The 14478-nt window shown below is 48.0% G+C and overlaps 1 protein-coding gene across 2 annotated transcripts in view; it reads left to right on the top strand.

Moving 5' to 3' along the window:
* Window positions 1-3325: 3325 nt before the first annotated feature.
* The window catches only part of MBTPS1 (membrane bound transcription factor peptidase, site 1), a 63729-nt gene continuing 52576 nt past the window's right edge, over window positions 3326-14478 (top strand). Inside the window, exon 1 of one of the 2 annotated variants that reach the window (XM_054533178.1) lies at window positions 3326-4157. The gene's annotated coding sequence lies outside the window, so the exon portion shown is untranslated. 2 annotated transcript variants of the gene reach the window in all.

The following is a 14478-nucleotide window of genomic DNA, read 5'->3' as shown; positions in this document are numbered from 1 at the left end:
GCAGCATGATGACATCTCGCACCATCCCACTCCCTCCTGCCTGGGATGGGAATTCTCTCCATGTCCACAGCTTGTGTTCAGGTAACCCTTATTTTACTTTGTAATGTCCCCAAAGCCCAAGAGTAGTGATGCTGGCACTATGGATATACCAAGAAGCTGTAAAGTGCTCTTTTAAGTGAAAAGGTATAACTTCTCCACTTAATAAGGAAAGAAAAACGTTGTATGCTGAAGTTGCTGAGATCTACAGTAAAACGAATCTTCTCTCCATGACATTGGGAAGAAGGAAAAAGAAATACATGCTAGTTTTGCTGTTGCACCGCACACTGCCAAAGCTCCAGCCACGGTGAGTCCAAGACCATTCACCAGAGGTCTTGGAACATGTCCCCTTGGATAAGGGAGCACTACTGTAGGCACTGCAGGCTGTCATGGTGTTGTCAAGGATAAGGCATGTGTGACATTGTTGTCACACGGCTGATACCCTAGGCTGTGCTTGTTGGAACAGTTTACCTGCACACTGACCCAGAAGCTGGGGATACAGGTGGCATCCTCAGCCTCCTCTTGCCTCAACAGCCCGTGCTGTGTAGCTGCTGCAGCATGTCACCACAGTGGCATCGACCCATTCCCTAAGCCACCAGTTCCTCTTTTTCCTGGGGCTGCTCAGGCAGGGGTTCTCCATGCCTTGAGGATCACAAGAAGCTTGCAGTTGCGAGGGTCCAGGCTGCTGGCAGGGATTGAGAACCTCAGTGCGATGGGAGGCAGATGATGGGGAGATGGGCAGGGCTGGAGCCAGATGTGAAAAACCCATTATTCAGCAGCTTTTCAGGGGTTTGGAGGTGCTGTCGGGTTTTAAGTATCTTCTGGAGGAGGGAGGTGGCCACGGGGTGGCTGTGCTTGGGAACACTGTGTGTGTTCTTGACCAGAGGTAGGTCTCTTAGACAAGAGGTTTCAAAAGATGGTTTGCCCACTAACAAGGTATGTGTGATGTACCCAAGGGACCACACATCCACCTTGAAATGGTGCCCTTTCTTTCCCAGCACCCTGGGAGTTATGTAATCAGGAGTCCCACCCAGGGTCTTCCTCTGCCTTCCGTCATGTTTGACTTTGGTTGCCAGTCTAGATCTTCCCATTTTCACCTCCAGGTCATCATTCAGGAAGAGGGGGTACAGCTTGAGGTCCCGGTGAATAATCCAGTTTCAGGCAGGTGCCGGCAGCCAAGGATGATCTACTGCGGGCAGTAGCGCCCTTGGGCTCAGGGCTCAGTGCTCTCCCAGTGTGCAACTCCATGAGAGGTCTCAGGTGGCAGAGCTCCAGCACCAGGAGCATGAAGTTGTCCTTGAAAAAGCCACGGACACCTGAAATGTGCTGGTGGGCGAGGCTGCAGTGAGTATAGTGAGAGGCTGGAGACGTCTCCAGGGATGTCTCCTCTGGGTGTGGATTGAGCAGCAGTGACTCAGGTGCGATCTTGCCCGAGAACACCTCCTTGGAGTTTGCCTCCGAGATTTTGATGCTCTCAGCAAAGCCAACCTTGCCAAAAATGCAGCCTGCCTGTAGTGCCGCTGGCAGGTTTACTAGGACCTCCAAGATCTCTGCAGAGTGGCTGCTGGGACCCCAGGAGCCACAACTCTAGGGAGGCTTTCCCAGGGTTGGCTAGTGCCTGTGCCATCAGCTATTATTCTTTAAAATAATATTTCATTTGAATAAAGATTACCTTCCCATGGAATTACAGATGCTTTATTCTGTATGTGAAGCACAAGTTTAGGAAGTTATTTCAGAACCAGAGTGGTGGGAATCCACCAGTGGTAGACCAGGATCCTGTAGCTCAGGCTGTCTTGGTAGCTCTCCAAGTAACTTTTCTCTCCCACACCCCAGTCCCCTCAGTGTATAGGCATTCTCTGGAACTGGTGGTGGTGGTATTCTCTCCCCTGCTGTGGGGCCTCACTATCACATGATGGATGTCTGCAATCACTATTCTACGCCAGTTTCCAACTGTAGGGCTATGTATTCAATGGCATAGTGACTAAAGGGCTGTTCAGAGAACCCTGACCAAGATTAATTTACCCCAAGTTGGAACAGAAGGACGTAGTCAAATTTAAGATCAAATGCTTTCTGTGGTGGCAGAAGGGAGTGCCTGACTTTGACGGTTTGCAAATGCAGAGAGGCAAGCGTTCTCCAAAAGTTCAGAAAATCGTATGAGATCTGAGTCAGGAAAGGATTTAAGAATCCACCCCCACGTATTGAATCATATAGGAGCCGAGCACTTTATGCGTATGCTTTTTGTTTTTGAGAGAAGGTCTTGCTCTGTTGCCCAGGCTGGAGTGCAGTGGTACAATCATGGCTCACTGCAGCCTCGACCTCCTGGGCTCAGGCAGTCCTCCCACCTCAGCCCCCCTAGTAGCTGGGACTGCAGGTGCACATCACCACACCTGGTAAAAACAAAACCAAACACAACTATAGAGACATGTCTCTGTTGCCCAGACTAGTCTCAAACTCCTGGGCTCATGTGATCCTCCCGCCACAGCCTCCCAAAGTGTTGAGATTACAGGCATAAGCCACTGCGCTAGGGCTTATGTGTGTACTTAATTTAACCCTCATCCTTTAAGGTAGATATTAGTACCCCTATTTTTTTAAAAAAAAATTCTTTCTTTATTTATTTTTAAGGCAGAGTCTCGCTCTGTCGCCCAAGCTGGAGTGCAGTGGTACGATCTCAGCTCACTGCAGCCTCCGCTTTCCAGGTTCAAGCGATTCTCTGCCTCAGCCTCCTGAGTCGCTGGGATTACAGTCACGCGCTACCACACTCCGCTAAGTTTTTATATTTTTGGTAGAGCCAGGGTTTCACCATGTTGACCAGGCTGGTCTCAAACTTCTGACCTCAAGTGATCCGCCTGCCTCGGCCTCCTCAAGTGCTGGGATTACAGGCGTGAGCCACCCCGCCTGGCTAGTACCCCTATTTTTGTAATGAAGAAGCTGAGGTACAAAGAGGTTAAACAACTTGCTCAAAATTACCAAGTAGAAGCCTGAGGTGGGGTATGGTAATTTGTGATTCTACATTTATCCACCATATTAAGTCAACTGTGTTAAATCATGTTGAAGGAAGATGATGCGCTGTGATCTGTAATACTGGTGCAGTTCAGCATCGCTGTGGTGCAGTGTCAAGTTCCAAAAGACACAAAACTGTCTGATCGGCCTCTAGCGCCTCACCGCCCACCAGCAGTACCTGAAGACGCTTTCAGTCCCCTGCTAGTGCCCGTACGCAGTCCGGGCCGGTCCAGTTACATTGAAAACAAACTGATCCTAGCATCTAAGTCACCCAGACATCTTTTAGGCGGCAAGCTTTTCAGACAGTTTAACACATTTATTCTTGTTTTTTCAAAAAGGGCAAACACGTGGCGTTACAAAGGTCCTCCGTTTCGCACGCACCGGTGTCCCGGCAGCGCGCTGCGCGTCGGGAGGCCCAGTCTGTCGTCCCGCGGGGCCCGGGCTCAGGAAGTCGGACAGGCGGGATTTGGGGTTTCGTGTGTTCCGCACCGGACACTTCGCCATCTTAACGAGCTACCGCCCGGGTTAACGGGCACCCAGGGAAGGTGCCCGGCCGGGGGTGGGGTGTCCGAGCCACCGGTGCCTGGACGTGGACCCCTGCAGGAAGGGTCCGCGCGGGAAGCGAGCTCTCCACGGGTGCATGACAGCAGGCCCGCGGGGGCAGGGAGCCTGCGCCAGGCAGTCTTTCTAGATCCTGGCCCAGCTCGGCCGCTTTCGCGCCCGGGCTCCTTTTCCGAGTCCGGGATCCTAGAGCGACGCGCCGAGCGGACCAGGGGATGCCCCAGCGCGTTCTCGCCGCCTGGCAGCTCTCTGGCCACGCCCCTCCGCTTCTATCCTGCCACCGGCCCCCAGCCGCAAATGTCGCGAGACGTTCGTCCATCCTCCCGGCGTGGTCTCGCGGCCCTCGGCGTCCAGAGCGCGCACGCAAGCCCCGGGAGCGCGGGACACACAGGGCACGCTGGGTCGGCGGAGCTGAGGCTCCCAGCTGTGGGCCTCCCTGGCCCTGTCGCCCAGTCTCGCGAGAGTTGGGAGTAAACAGCCCCGAATGGAGTGCCCAGGCGTGTTCGCCGCGGAGGCGCCGTTATCCCGGGCCCGCCGGCCCTGAGCTCCCGGCGGCGCAGGTACGTCAGCCGCCCGCGCGCGGCCTCCCCGACCCGCTCCGCCTAGCAGCGGCGGCCCGCTCGCTTAGGTGTGCCGGTTGCGTCCCAGGCCCCGAGGCGAGGGCTGCGGGGGCCGGGCCGGGTCGGGGGAGGTGGGCGCGGGGCCTCCGGCGCTTGTTTGGACACAGCGTGCCTGTACCGTGGCCCTGCGGGGGTCTGCGCGCTGCGGCGGCTTGTTCTGTTGCATGGTTTTCTTTACGCGAAATGAGCATTCACCGAGTGAAACAATACGCCCTGCTCTGGCCCGGAGCCTCCAGACGCACTCAATTCTAGGTGCGCTTCCGGGGCAGTGCTGGCGTCAGGTTTAAAAGACCTCGATTCTTTGCCTTATCTCGGTCTGCGCATATTGCGCTGCTGGTTTTTGGAAATGCAGGGATTCTGTTCGGCGAACTCTCAGAACCAGATTGCCTTTTAAACCTGTAGCTTCTTAAAAATCTTGCCTCGCCTTGGCATGGTTGCGCTACCTAAGACCGTTGTGGATCGTCAGTATTTTTATTAAGATGTTTACCTTTCGTATTGGGTTGAGCCCCTGAGAATCTTGGCCTATTTGTCGACACAAATTAAGTTATTAGATTCTGATTGACACTTCGAAATGACATGGAGTGGAATAAGACCTGAGTTGAATTCTGGAGACTCGTCCTTTAGTCTTAACTGTGTAGGTAAGCCCTCCTAACGTCAAGGTCTCCGATTGTATGTCTACGAAAAGGAGGGCTTGCAGAAGAGAAGTAATTCCTCTCGTTTTTTTTTTCCAATCTGGAGAATCCGCTTTTATTATTTATACTTATTTTTTAATGTAAGAACTTCATTGAAGTAGAATTTACATACCATAAAATCCACCTGTTTTAAGTGTACTATTCAGTGGTTTTTAGTAAATTTACAGCTGCACAGTCACCACCAAATCCACTTTTAGAACGTTACCGTTACCCCAGACCTCTGATGCCCAGTTGTAGTCAATACCCATTTCCAAGCCCCGCCACAGGCAACCTTTCATCTACTTTGTCTTTCTAGATTTGCCTTTAATGACTATTTCGTATATTCAGATGGAAACATATGATATGCGGCCTTTTGTGTCAGGCTTCTTTCACTTAGCATGTTTTCACAGTTCATGTTGTAGCATGAATCAGGATTTCATTCCTTTTATGACCAAATAATATTCCGTTGTATGGCTATACCACATTTTGTTTAAGCATTTATGCAGAACACTTTTGGCAAATTAAAGTTTATTTTATGCTCTAACGTGTGATGCAGATGACAGCAAAACTGTAGATTGGGGATGGGAGCTGGGACCTGACCCAGACACGTGTCAAACGACTGCACTCCCCAGGCACCCCGTATAATCAAGAGTTGGTCCTTTCTATGTAAAAAGGGAAAATTCCAATGCAGAGCTTGCGGAACCTTTGAAGCACCTAGGGAAGAAGTGGGAGCTCTTCTAGTCAGGAGGTTAACAAGAACTAGGAAGACTGGGCCGGGCGCGGTGGCTCACGCTTGTAATCTCACACTTTGGGAGGCCGAGGCGGGAGGATCACAAGGTCAGGTGTTCAAGACCAGCCTGGCCAGCGTGGTGAAACCCGGTCTCTACTGAAAATACAAAAATTAGCTGGGCGCAATGGCAGGTGCCTGTAATCCCAGCCACTGGGGAGGCTGAGGCAGGAGAATCGCTTGAACCCAGGCGGCAGAGGTTGTAGTGAGCCAAGATCACGCCACTGCACTCCAGCCTGGGCGAGAGAGTGAGACTACGTCTCAAAAAAAAAAAAAAAACTTGGAAGACTGAAGGCTAAGGTGAAGTGTACATTGCTGCCATCGGTGGTGCAGAAGTCTGCTTGAGGAAACGCTTTATTTATTTTTTATTTTTTTGAGACAGAGTCTCGCTCTGTCGCCCAGGCTGGAGTGCAGTGGCGGATCTCGGCTCACTGCAACTTGTGCCTCCCGGGTTCAAGCGATTCTCCTGCCTCAGCCTCCCGAGTAGCCGGGACTACAGGTGCCCGCCACCACGCCCGGCTAATGTTTGTCTTTTTAGTAGAGACGAGTTTTTACCATGTTGGTCAGGCTGGTTGCAGACTCCTTGACCTCGTGATCCGCCCGCGTCTGCCTCCCAAAGTACTGGGATTACAGGTGTGAGCTACCGCGCCCAGCTGAGGAAACGCATTTTAAAGTAAGGAAGTTAGAAGTTTGGAGGTGCCCTATGTGTGGCCAACTAATACTGGATGACTAAGGGGTAAGACTAAAAGGAGACAAGAGTGACGTGTGTGAAATAGTAGGCAGTGAAGACACCACAGACCAAGGTTTCTCACTCTTGACTGTAGTGATACATTGGGATGAATTTTTTTTCTTTTTAATACAAGACCACCTGATGGATAGTGTGTGCCAGAATAAATGGTTGCATCGGATGTAAGAATACACCAGAATACACCTTTGTCGACCGGGCGTGGTGGCTCACGCCTGTAATCCCAGCACTTTGGGAGGCTGAGGCGGGCGGATCACGAGGTCAGGAGATTGACACCATCCTGGCTGACACAGTGAAACCCCGTCTCTAAAATACAAAAATTTAGCCGGGTGTGGTGGCATGCACCTGTAGTCCCAGCTACTTGGGAGGCTGAGGCAGGAGAATCGCTTGAACCCGGGAGGCAGAGGTTGCAGTGAGCTGAGATCGCGCCATTGCACTCCACCTTGGCGGCAGAGCGAGACTCCGTCTCAAAAAAAAAAAAAAAAGAGAAGACACCTTTGTTTTACCATAGTTTGGTCTGGCATGACTTAATTGTTAGCCTGTTAAACAATGGTAATACAGCCAAGTATGCAATTAGTTCTGAAGGTGGTAGTTTTTCAGCCGACTTTTAATTGGACTGGATAGTAACCTTTCGTGGTCTAAACACAATTCAGTCTCCTTTGGAGCTATTTTAGTAAACTAGTTTATTACAAAGCAAGGCATAGCTGCATAATTAGATGATTATCGGGTGATACAAGTCATTTTCACTCACCTAAATTATGTTCTAATTATTTTTAAAGAGATAATTTCAGATGTATTTTAGTTATGCCCAGAATTATAATCTTTGTGATATTCTTTTATTGTGAAAATTGTAAGTGGGAGACTCCAAGAGCTGCAAAGAATGCTAGCCACCAGCTAGGCCAGTTGCTTGTGCAAGTAATACATTTCTTCTACTTAGTCTCCCTTCTACACAACTCCCATTAAATACTATTTTCTATTTCTATAATTTGAACGGTGTCTTTTTCAGTTAGTACTTGATGTCAAAAATTTTTAATTATACGTGTATTAGAGGTGTAATCATTCTCATGAAAGATCCATAGGTACGGGAATACCATCTTTTAACGTTACGCCTTTATATGGAAAGATAGCCAGGTCTTCTGCATAAAGAATTTATAGAAATTAAATCCAGTTAACATTTAGTGGATCCAGTAACGGCCCTAAGTAGGCTCTTTAAGTTAAGTGATATTACAAATGATAATAAGCCTTTCAGAATGAACTAGCCAAAAGTTTAATATTTTCAAAGGCTGTCTTTTCCTTAGGCTGGAAAGTAGCTGTAGACAGATCTTTGAGAACAATTTGTAGGAGATAGATCCCTTTTAAGCTCTAGTATATATACAAATAAAATTAAATCTAGCATATATATTTGAATTTTTCTGCCACTGTCTTACCAGAAAGTATGATTTATTCTTTTTTTTTTTTTTTTTTTTTTTGAGATGGCATCTCGCTCTGTCTCCCAGGCTGGAGTGCAGTGGCTTGATCTCAGCTCACTGCAACCTCTGTCTCCCAGGTTCAAGCGATTCTCCCACCTCAACCTCCTGAGTAGCTGGGATTACAGGTGTGTGCCACCACACCCAGCTAATTTTTGTATTTTTAGGAGAGATGGGGTTTCACCATGTTGGCCAGGCTGGTCTTGAACTCCTGACCTCAGGTGATCTGCTCGCCTCTGCCTCCCACAGTGCTGGGGTTATAGCTGTGATCCACTGAGCCCAGTGTATTCTTTTTTTGTTTTTTTTTTTTTTTTGAGACCGAGTCTCGCTCTGTTGCCCAGGCTGGAGTGCAGTGGCGTGATCTCAGCTCCCTGCAAGCTCCGCCTCCCAGGTTCACGCCATTTTCCTGTCTCAGTCTCCCGAGTATCTGGGACTACAGGAGCCCACCACCACGGCCAGCTAATTTTTTTGTATTTTTTACTGGAGACGGGGTTTCATTGTGTTAGCCAGGATGGTCTCGATCTCCTGACCTCATGATCCGCCCGCCTCGGCCTCCCAAAGTGCCGGGATTACAGGAGTGAACCAATTTATTTGAGAAGTTTTTTGAAATACTTAAATATGTTTTATCTAAGTATGAAAGTAACATGTGCTCCCTATAAACATAAGTAAATTAAAGCAGAAATTAACCATCTGTAGTCATACAATTGAAAGGTAGAGTCACTGTAACCATTTTGGTGTGTGTCTTTCAGTGGTTTTTTTTGTTGTCGTTGTTTCCATTTGAGACAGAGTCTCTATTGCCTGGGCTGGAATGCAGTGGCTTTATCTCTGCCCACTGCAACCTCCGCCTCCTTTGTTCAAGCGATTCTTCTGCCTCAGCCTCCTGAGTAGCTGGGATTACAGGCATGTGTCACCATGCTCAGCTAATTTTTTGTATTTTTAGTAGAGACAGGGTTTTGCTATGTTGGCCAGGCTGGTCTTGAACTCCTGGCCTCAAGTGGTCCGCCTGCCTTGGCTTCCCAAAGTGCTGGGATTACAGGAATGAGCCACCGCACCCAGCTGCATTTTTTTTTTTTTTTGCTCATAGACACATTTTAAAATTGAAATGTAAAAATTTGGATTATATGGTGCATGAACTATTTTACTTAACATTTCATTAGCATTTCCCCATATTTCTATTGTAACAAATGACCACAAACAGTGGCCTAGAACAACATGAATTTACTGTCTCACAGTTCTGGATATCAGAAGTCCAGAATCCGTCTCACTGAGCTCAAGTCAAAGTTTCAGCAGGGCTGCCTCCTTCTGGAGGCTCTGTGGAGAGAATCAGTTTCCTTTTGTTTTTCAGTTTCTACAGGCCACCTGCGTTCCTTGGCTCCTGACTTCTTCCTCAAATTATGTCAACCTCTTGATTGCTTTCTTTTTTCTTTTTTTTTTTTTTTTTGAGATGGAGTCTCTCTCTGTCGCCCAGGCTGGAGTGCAGTGGCACAGTCTTGGCTCACCGCAACCTCTGCCTCCTGGGTTCAAGTGATTCTCCTGCCTCAGCCTTCCGGGTAGCTAGGATTACAGGCACCCACCACCATACCTAGCTAATTTTTGTATTTTTAGTAGAGACAGGGTTTCACCATGTTGGCCAGGCTGGTCTCAAACGCCTGACCACAGGTGATCTGCCCGCCTTGGCCTCCCACAGTGCTGGGATTACAGGCGTGAGCCACTGTGCCCAGCCAGCCTGTTGCTTTCATCGTCACATCTATTACTACCTGTTGTCATCTCCTGCCTCTCTCTTATAGAGACCCTTGTAATGACACCTGGCCCACCTGGATCATCGAGGATACTGTCTCAGTGCCTTCATTTAGTCACAGCTGCAAAGTCCCTTTGGCCTATATGCTTTTGTGTATAAAGTAACATTCCCAGGTTCTAGGAATTAGGATGTGGGCATCTTTGTGGGGACCATTGTTCAGCCTACTGCAGGAGGAGCATTTGAAATTGCTGCATGGCATTCTGTGGTATGCATGAACCATAATTATTTAGCCAGTCTCCTTGTTTATGCACATTCACATGGCCTCCAGCTTTTCCCACTCATAATCTTGCAGTGTGTATCTTTGGACATAAAGCCTTATGTGCTTCCAGATTCATACTTCTTGGATTGAATCCCTAGGGGAGATTTTAGAAAAGCAGGCGACCTGCCTCTGAAGAGTGTGGCCTCTGGAGCCAGGCTGACCACCTGAGTTCTCAGGCCAGCTGTCCTACTTGTTGGTGTTGTGGCCCCAGGCAAGTTGCTTGGCTACTCTGGGTCTCAGTTCTCATCTGAAAATGGGGGTAGTAACGGGTTGTTGGGAGGATTAAATGAGTTAATATTTGCAGACTACTTAGAATGGCACCTGCTACATCATAAATGCTCAGTGAGTGTTAGTTTTTCTTATTTTGGATTTGTTAGACGAAAAGTTTTTAATGTTCATTTTTAAGCGTTTTAATACATATGTGAAAATTGCCATTCTAAAAGATTGAGTTTTTTTTAAAATATTCACCAGCAACGTATGAGAGTACTTATTGGATTTGTTAACTTAATAAACATAATTTTTATTCTAGAGGGGGTGCCTCAGTTTTTTCTGTCAAAATGTTACTTGATTTGTTTAATGTAAATCATAGAAACACAAGTTAATGTTAGCAGAAATTTACCATGAATCTTTTCAGGAATTCTGTCAATTTCCTAGAATGAGATATGCTTTTAGTTTCCCTTTAACTAGCTCATTCCTATCTTTGGATGTCCTTCTACATAGCAATTGATGAGTGTAAATCTATCTGACATGGCGTGTGGTCTGGTTATGTATGCAGTAATCAGCACTGACTGAATCTGAGTAAGAGGCTTAGAATGCGCCTGTCACCACATTTAAAATACCCCAGCCTCATGCGTCCCTGGCAGGTGAGGCTAAATAAAGAACTTATTTTTTCTGCCTGTTTTGGAAACAGGCTGAACCTAACAGGAAGGTTGCACGAACAGTATGAAACCATTTTTTCTCTAAAGCATTTGAGAGTAAATTGCAGACCTGATACTCCATTATCCCCCGGTATTTTAGCAGGTGTATCTTCCAAGCAAGGACCTTCTTACATAATCACAGCACAGTTATCAAAATCAGGAAATTAGTCTTGATACATCACTACCATCTGATCCACGGGCAGGCTTACTTGGGTTTTGCCAGTTGTCCCTGAGTGCCTGTTACAGCAGATGGATCCAGTTTGGATTCATGAGTTGCATTGTCTCTGGAGTCTCCTTCAATCTGGGGCAGTAGCTCAGTCATTCTTGCCTTTCATTACCTTGGTGCTTAGGAAAATTCTAGTCCAGTTGATTTTGTAGAATGTCCCTCATTTGGGTTGGTCTGATGTTTCTCATGATTTGATTTCAGGTTGTGCATCTTTGTCAGGAACCTCCCGGAAGTGATGCCAGCTCTTAGTACATCTGCTCTCATAGACCTGGCTCCATTTGTCTCATTGCTGCTTCCCTTGGACAACTTGGTGGAGCTTCTCCACTGTAAAATGACTTTTCCCCTTTGAAAAGAGATATTTTGTTGGCAGGCATTTTGAGATGATGTAAATATCTCATTCTTCTTCAAACTTTATGTCATTGTGGACTCCTGTTTTCCTGTTTTATTCCACGGGTTGGGATCTGTTATTATTTATTGTGATGCTCAGATTGTCCCGGATTTTGTTAGTGGGGGCCCCTCCAAACTGGCTTCCGTGTTCCTTGGACACTTCCCCATCATTCTGTGAGCCTTTCCTCATTGAGTGACACTGTTCCAAACCCATCTTGTTCTTACCGTACCCAGCCCGGAACTAGCTCTTTGTCCAAAGAGCCTAGGTTCTTTTAGTGGAGAGTGATATTTAGAACCAATTGTGGGCACTAGTTGGGCTCCTTGCTGTTGGGATTTCACTGCTGCCACACCCTTTTGGAGATAGCTAGGAAATGTGTGTAGCACGTACACGTGCACTTAGATTTCTTTCTACATCTGTTAGTCTGTGTATTGAAAACCTTAAATTCAGACCAGCATTTATCATTTAGTTCTGATACTGAATGCTTCATTTATTTTTTCTCTTTCATATTTCTAATTTTCTTCTCTGACAGTAAGAAAGCTGCATCCCATTATATGTAAAATATTTATTTGATCAAACAGTTTTACCTTCACTGCTATCACCCCATTGCCTGCCTGGTGCCTTCTTCACTTGCCAGGCTCTGACCCCCTCACCTGTTGCCTCTCCCTTCACATACCTTCCTCATTCCGCGCAGACTCTAAGACCCTGTAGTGGGCTTCTGCCATTCTCCCATGAACAGCTGCCTTCTTGTCTTCAGCAGAATTCTTCAGGAAGGGAAGAAGAAAAAGCAGAGTTAGCACTCTTAAGAAAGTGCTTTCCTTGGGCCGGGCGCAGTGGCTCACGCCTGTAATCCCAGCACTTTGGGAGGCTGAGGCAGGTGCTGGATCACCTGAGGTCAGGAGTTCGGGACCAGCCTGGCCAGCATGGCAAAATCCTGTCTCTACTGAAAATACAAAAATTAGCTGGGTGTGGTGGTGTGTGCCTGTAATTCCAGCTACTCAGAAGGGTGAGGCAGGAGAATCGCTTTAACCAGGAGTTGGAGGTTGCAGTGAGCAGAGGTCGTGCCATTGCAGTCCAGCCTGGGCAACAAAGTGAGACTCCATCTAAAAAGAAGAAAACAGTGCTTTTCCTTAGGTTTGTGTGTCTGTATCTGTGTGTGCATGCTCTTTCTGCCTGTCCTGCTGCTGCTTGTCTGCTTACCTCTCAGTGGTGAGCCTGTCTTGGGAAGTGTGCCCATTGGGTTTGCATTGTATAGTGAGAACCAGGAGAGACCATTCGTCACAGCTGAATAGATGTATTAGACCCTGGAAAGTGCAGTCTGTGCTTGCAAATCCTCACTGACTTGTCTGGTGAGTCCGTGGGGACACGATCTCTTTAGGCCCAGGCCAGACATAGTGGCTCATGCCTATAATCCCAACACTCTGAGAGGCTGAGGCAGGAGGATATCTTGAGCCTGGGAGTTTGAGACCAGCCTGGGCAACATGGTAAGACCCCATCTCTACAAAAAAAAAATAATAATAATTAGCTGGACATAGTGGCGCTATTGTAGTCCCTGCAACTTGGTAGGCTGAGGTGGGAGGATCACTTGAGCCTCAGAGGTTGAGGCTGCAGTGAACTGTGATTGTGCCACTGTCCTCCAGCCTGGGTGACCAAGCAGGACCCTGTCTCAAAAAAAAAAATAGGCCCAGGAGTTTGGGGGTTGGTAATAAGCTCAGCCTTGGGGACCCCAGTCCCTCTGCCATCATTTACTGGTCTCTTGCCCCCGTTATGGCATTTTTGTTTTCCTTAAAGGAAATTTACATTTTGAAACCACTTTATTCTAGGATTGGGAAACTATAGAAACCTCAGGATCTGTTGCCATAGTTTTTGAGCCATAAATCCTTTGATGAAATAGTGTCTTGATAGAGCCTAGATTTTAGCTCACCTTTTAGGATCGCAAGCAGGTCCACGAGATCCAAACACAGCAAGGGGGTGTGTCCTTGTCCCTGTCATTTCCAGCCTCATCATTCATCTCCATGGGATTTTTACACTTGAAGGCACCTTCTTTCCAGCCACTGGTGGTTTGGTGACTAGAGCAGGTGGGCTGGAGCTGACAGGCTTGGTAAAGTACGGTCTGGCGGCCAGGCTCACTCGCTCACTAGTGTGGCCCTTTTCTGGAAGGGGCCAGTTACTAAGCTAGTGGTCTCTGTCTCTTCAGCTTGCCCACCTTCCTTTTGCAAATTATTTCCCACTGATTTTGGTTTCCTTCTGACTTTCCTGTGCCCTCTGTCTTTTGCCATCTCTGAAAGAAAAGGTACTGGATTGCCCGGGATTCTGCCCTAAGCCGTGCCCTTGACCCTGAGGCTCATCCTAAATTGAACATGCTCAGAGCTCAGCTGCTGCTGGTGTCTCCCAAGTCAGCTTTCCTGCTATCTTCCCTATCTCAGTTAGGGGCAAGCGCCACTGGTCCAGTCGGGCAACTAGCCTTGGTGTTGCCTTGAATCCTCACTTGTGTGCCCCCCACATCTGGTGGACAGCACATCTGTCACTTCTACCTTCGTATCTGTGATGTCATCACCTTTTATCACCTCCCCTGTCCGCCCTGGTCCAAGCCAGCATCTTCTCTCCCTTGGCTCTTTTGTACAGAAGTCCTCCAGATGCTCCCTGTCTCAGCCTGTGCCCCCTTCCACACCGAAGCTAGAGCGATCTGGCTAAAACGCAAGCCACACATGCTCAGGACTGCCTCACGCTTTCTCTTCCCAGTCAGAATCAAAGCTGAAGTCCTTTCTGTGACCTGCAGGCCCTCCCTGTGCTGTCTCCCCAGTTTCCTCCGATTTCATCTTCGGCTTTCCCTTGCTTCACGCTGGCCTCTTTGCCTTTCTTTCCTCACACACACCAGGAGTGGTCCTTGCCCCAGGGCCTTTTCACTTGCTTTCCCACTGCCTGGATCCTCTTTCCCCAGAGCCTTGGCCAGCTTCCTGCATCCTTCAGGCCTTCACTGAAAAGACCCCTTCTCAGCAGCTGCTGT

The sequence above is a fragment of the Pongo abelii genome, chromosome 18 (genome assembly GCF_028885655.2).
Source record: "Pongo abelii isolate AG06213 chromosome 18, NHGRI_mPonAbe1-v2.0_pri, whole genome shotgun sequence".
Lineage (NCBI taxonomy): Eukaryota > Metazoa > Chordata > Mammalia > Primates > Hominidae > Pongo > Pongo abelii.
The sequence above is the reverse complement of the archived record's forward strand: the minus strand, read 5'-3'. Positions and strand labels throughout refer to the sequence as shown.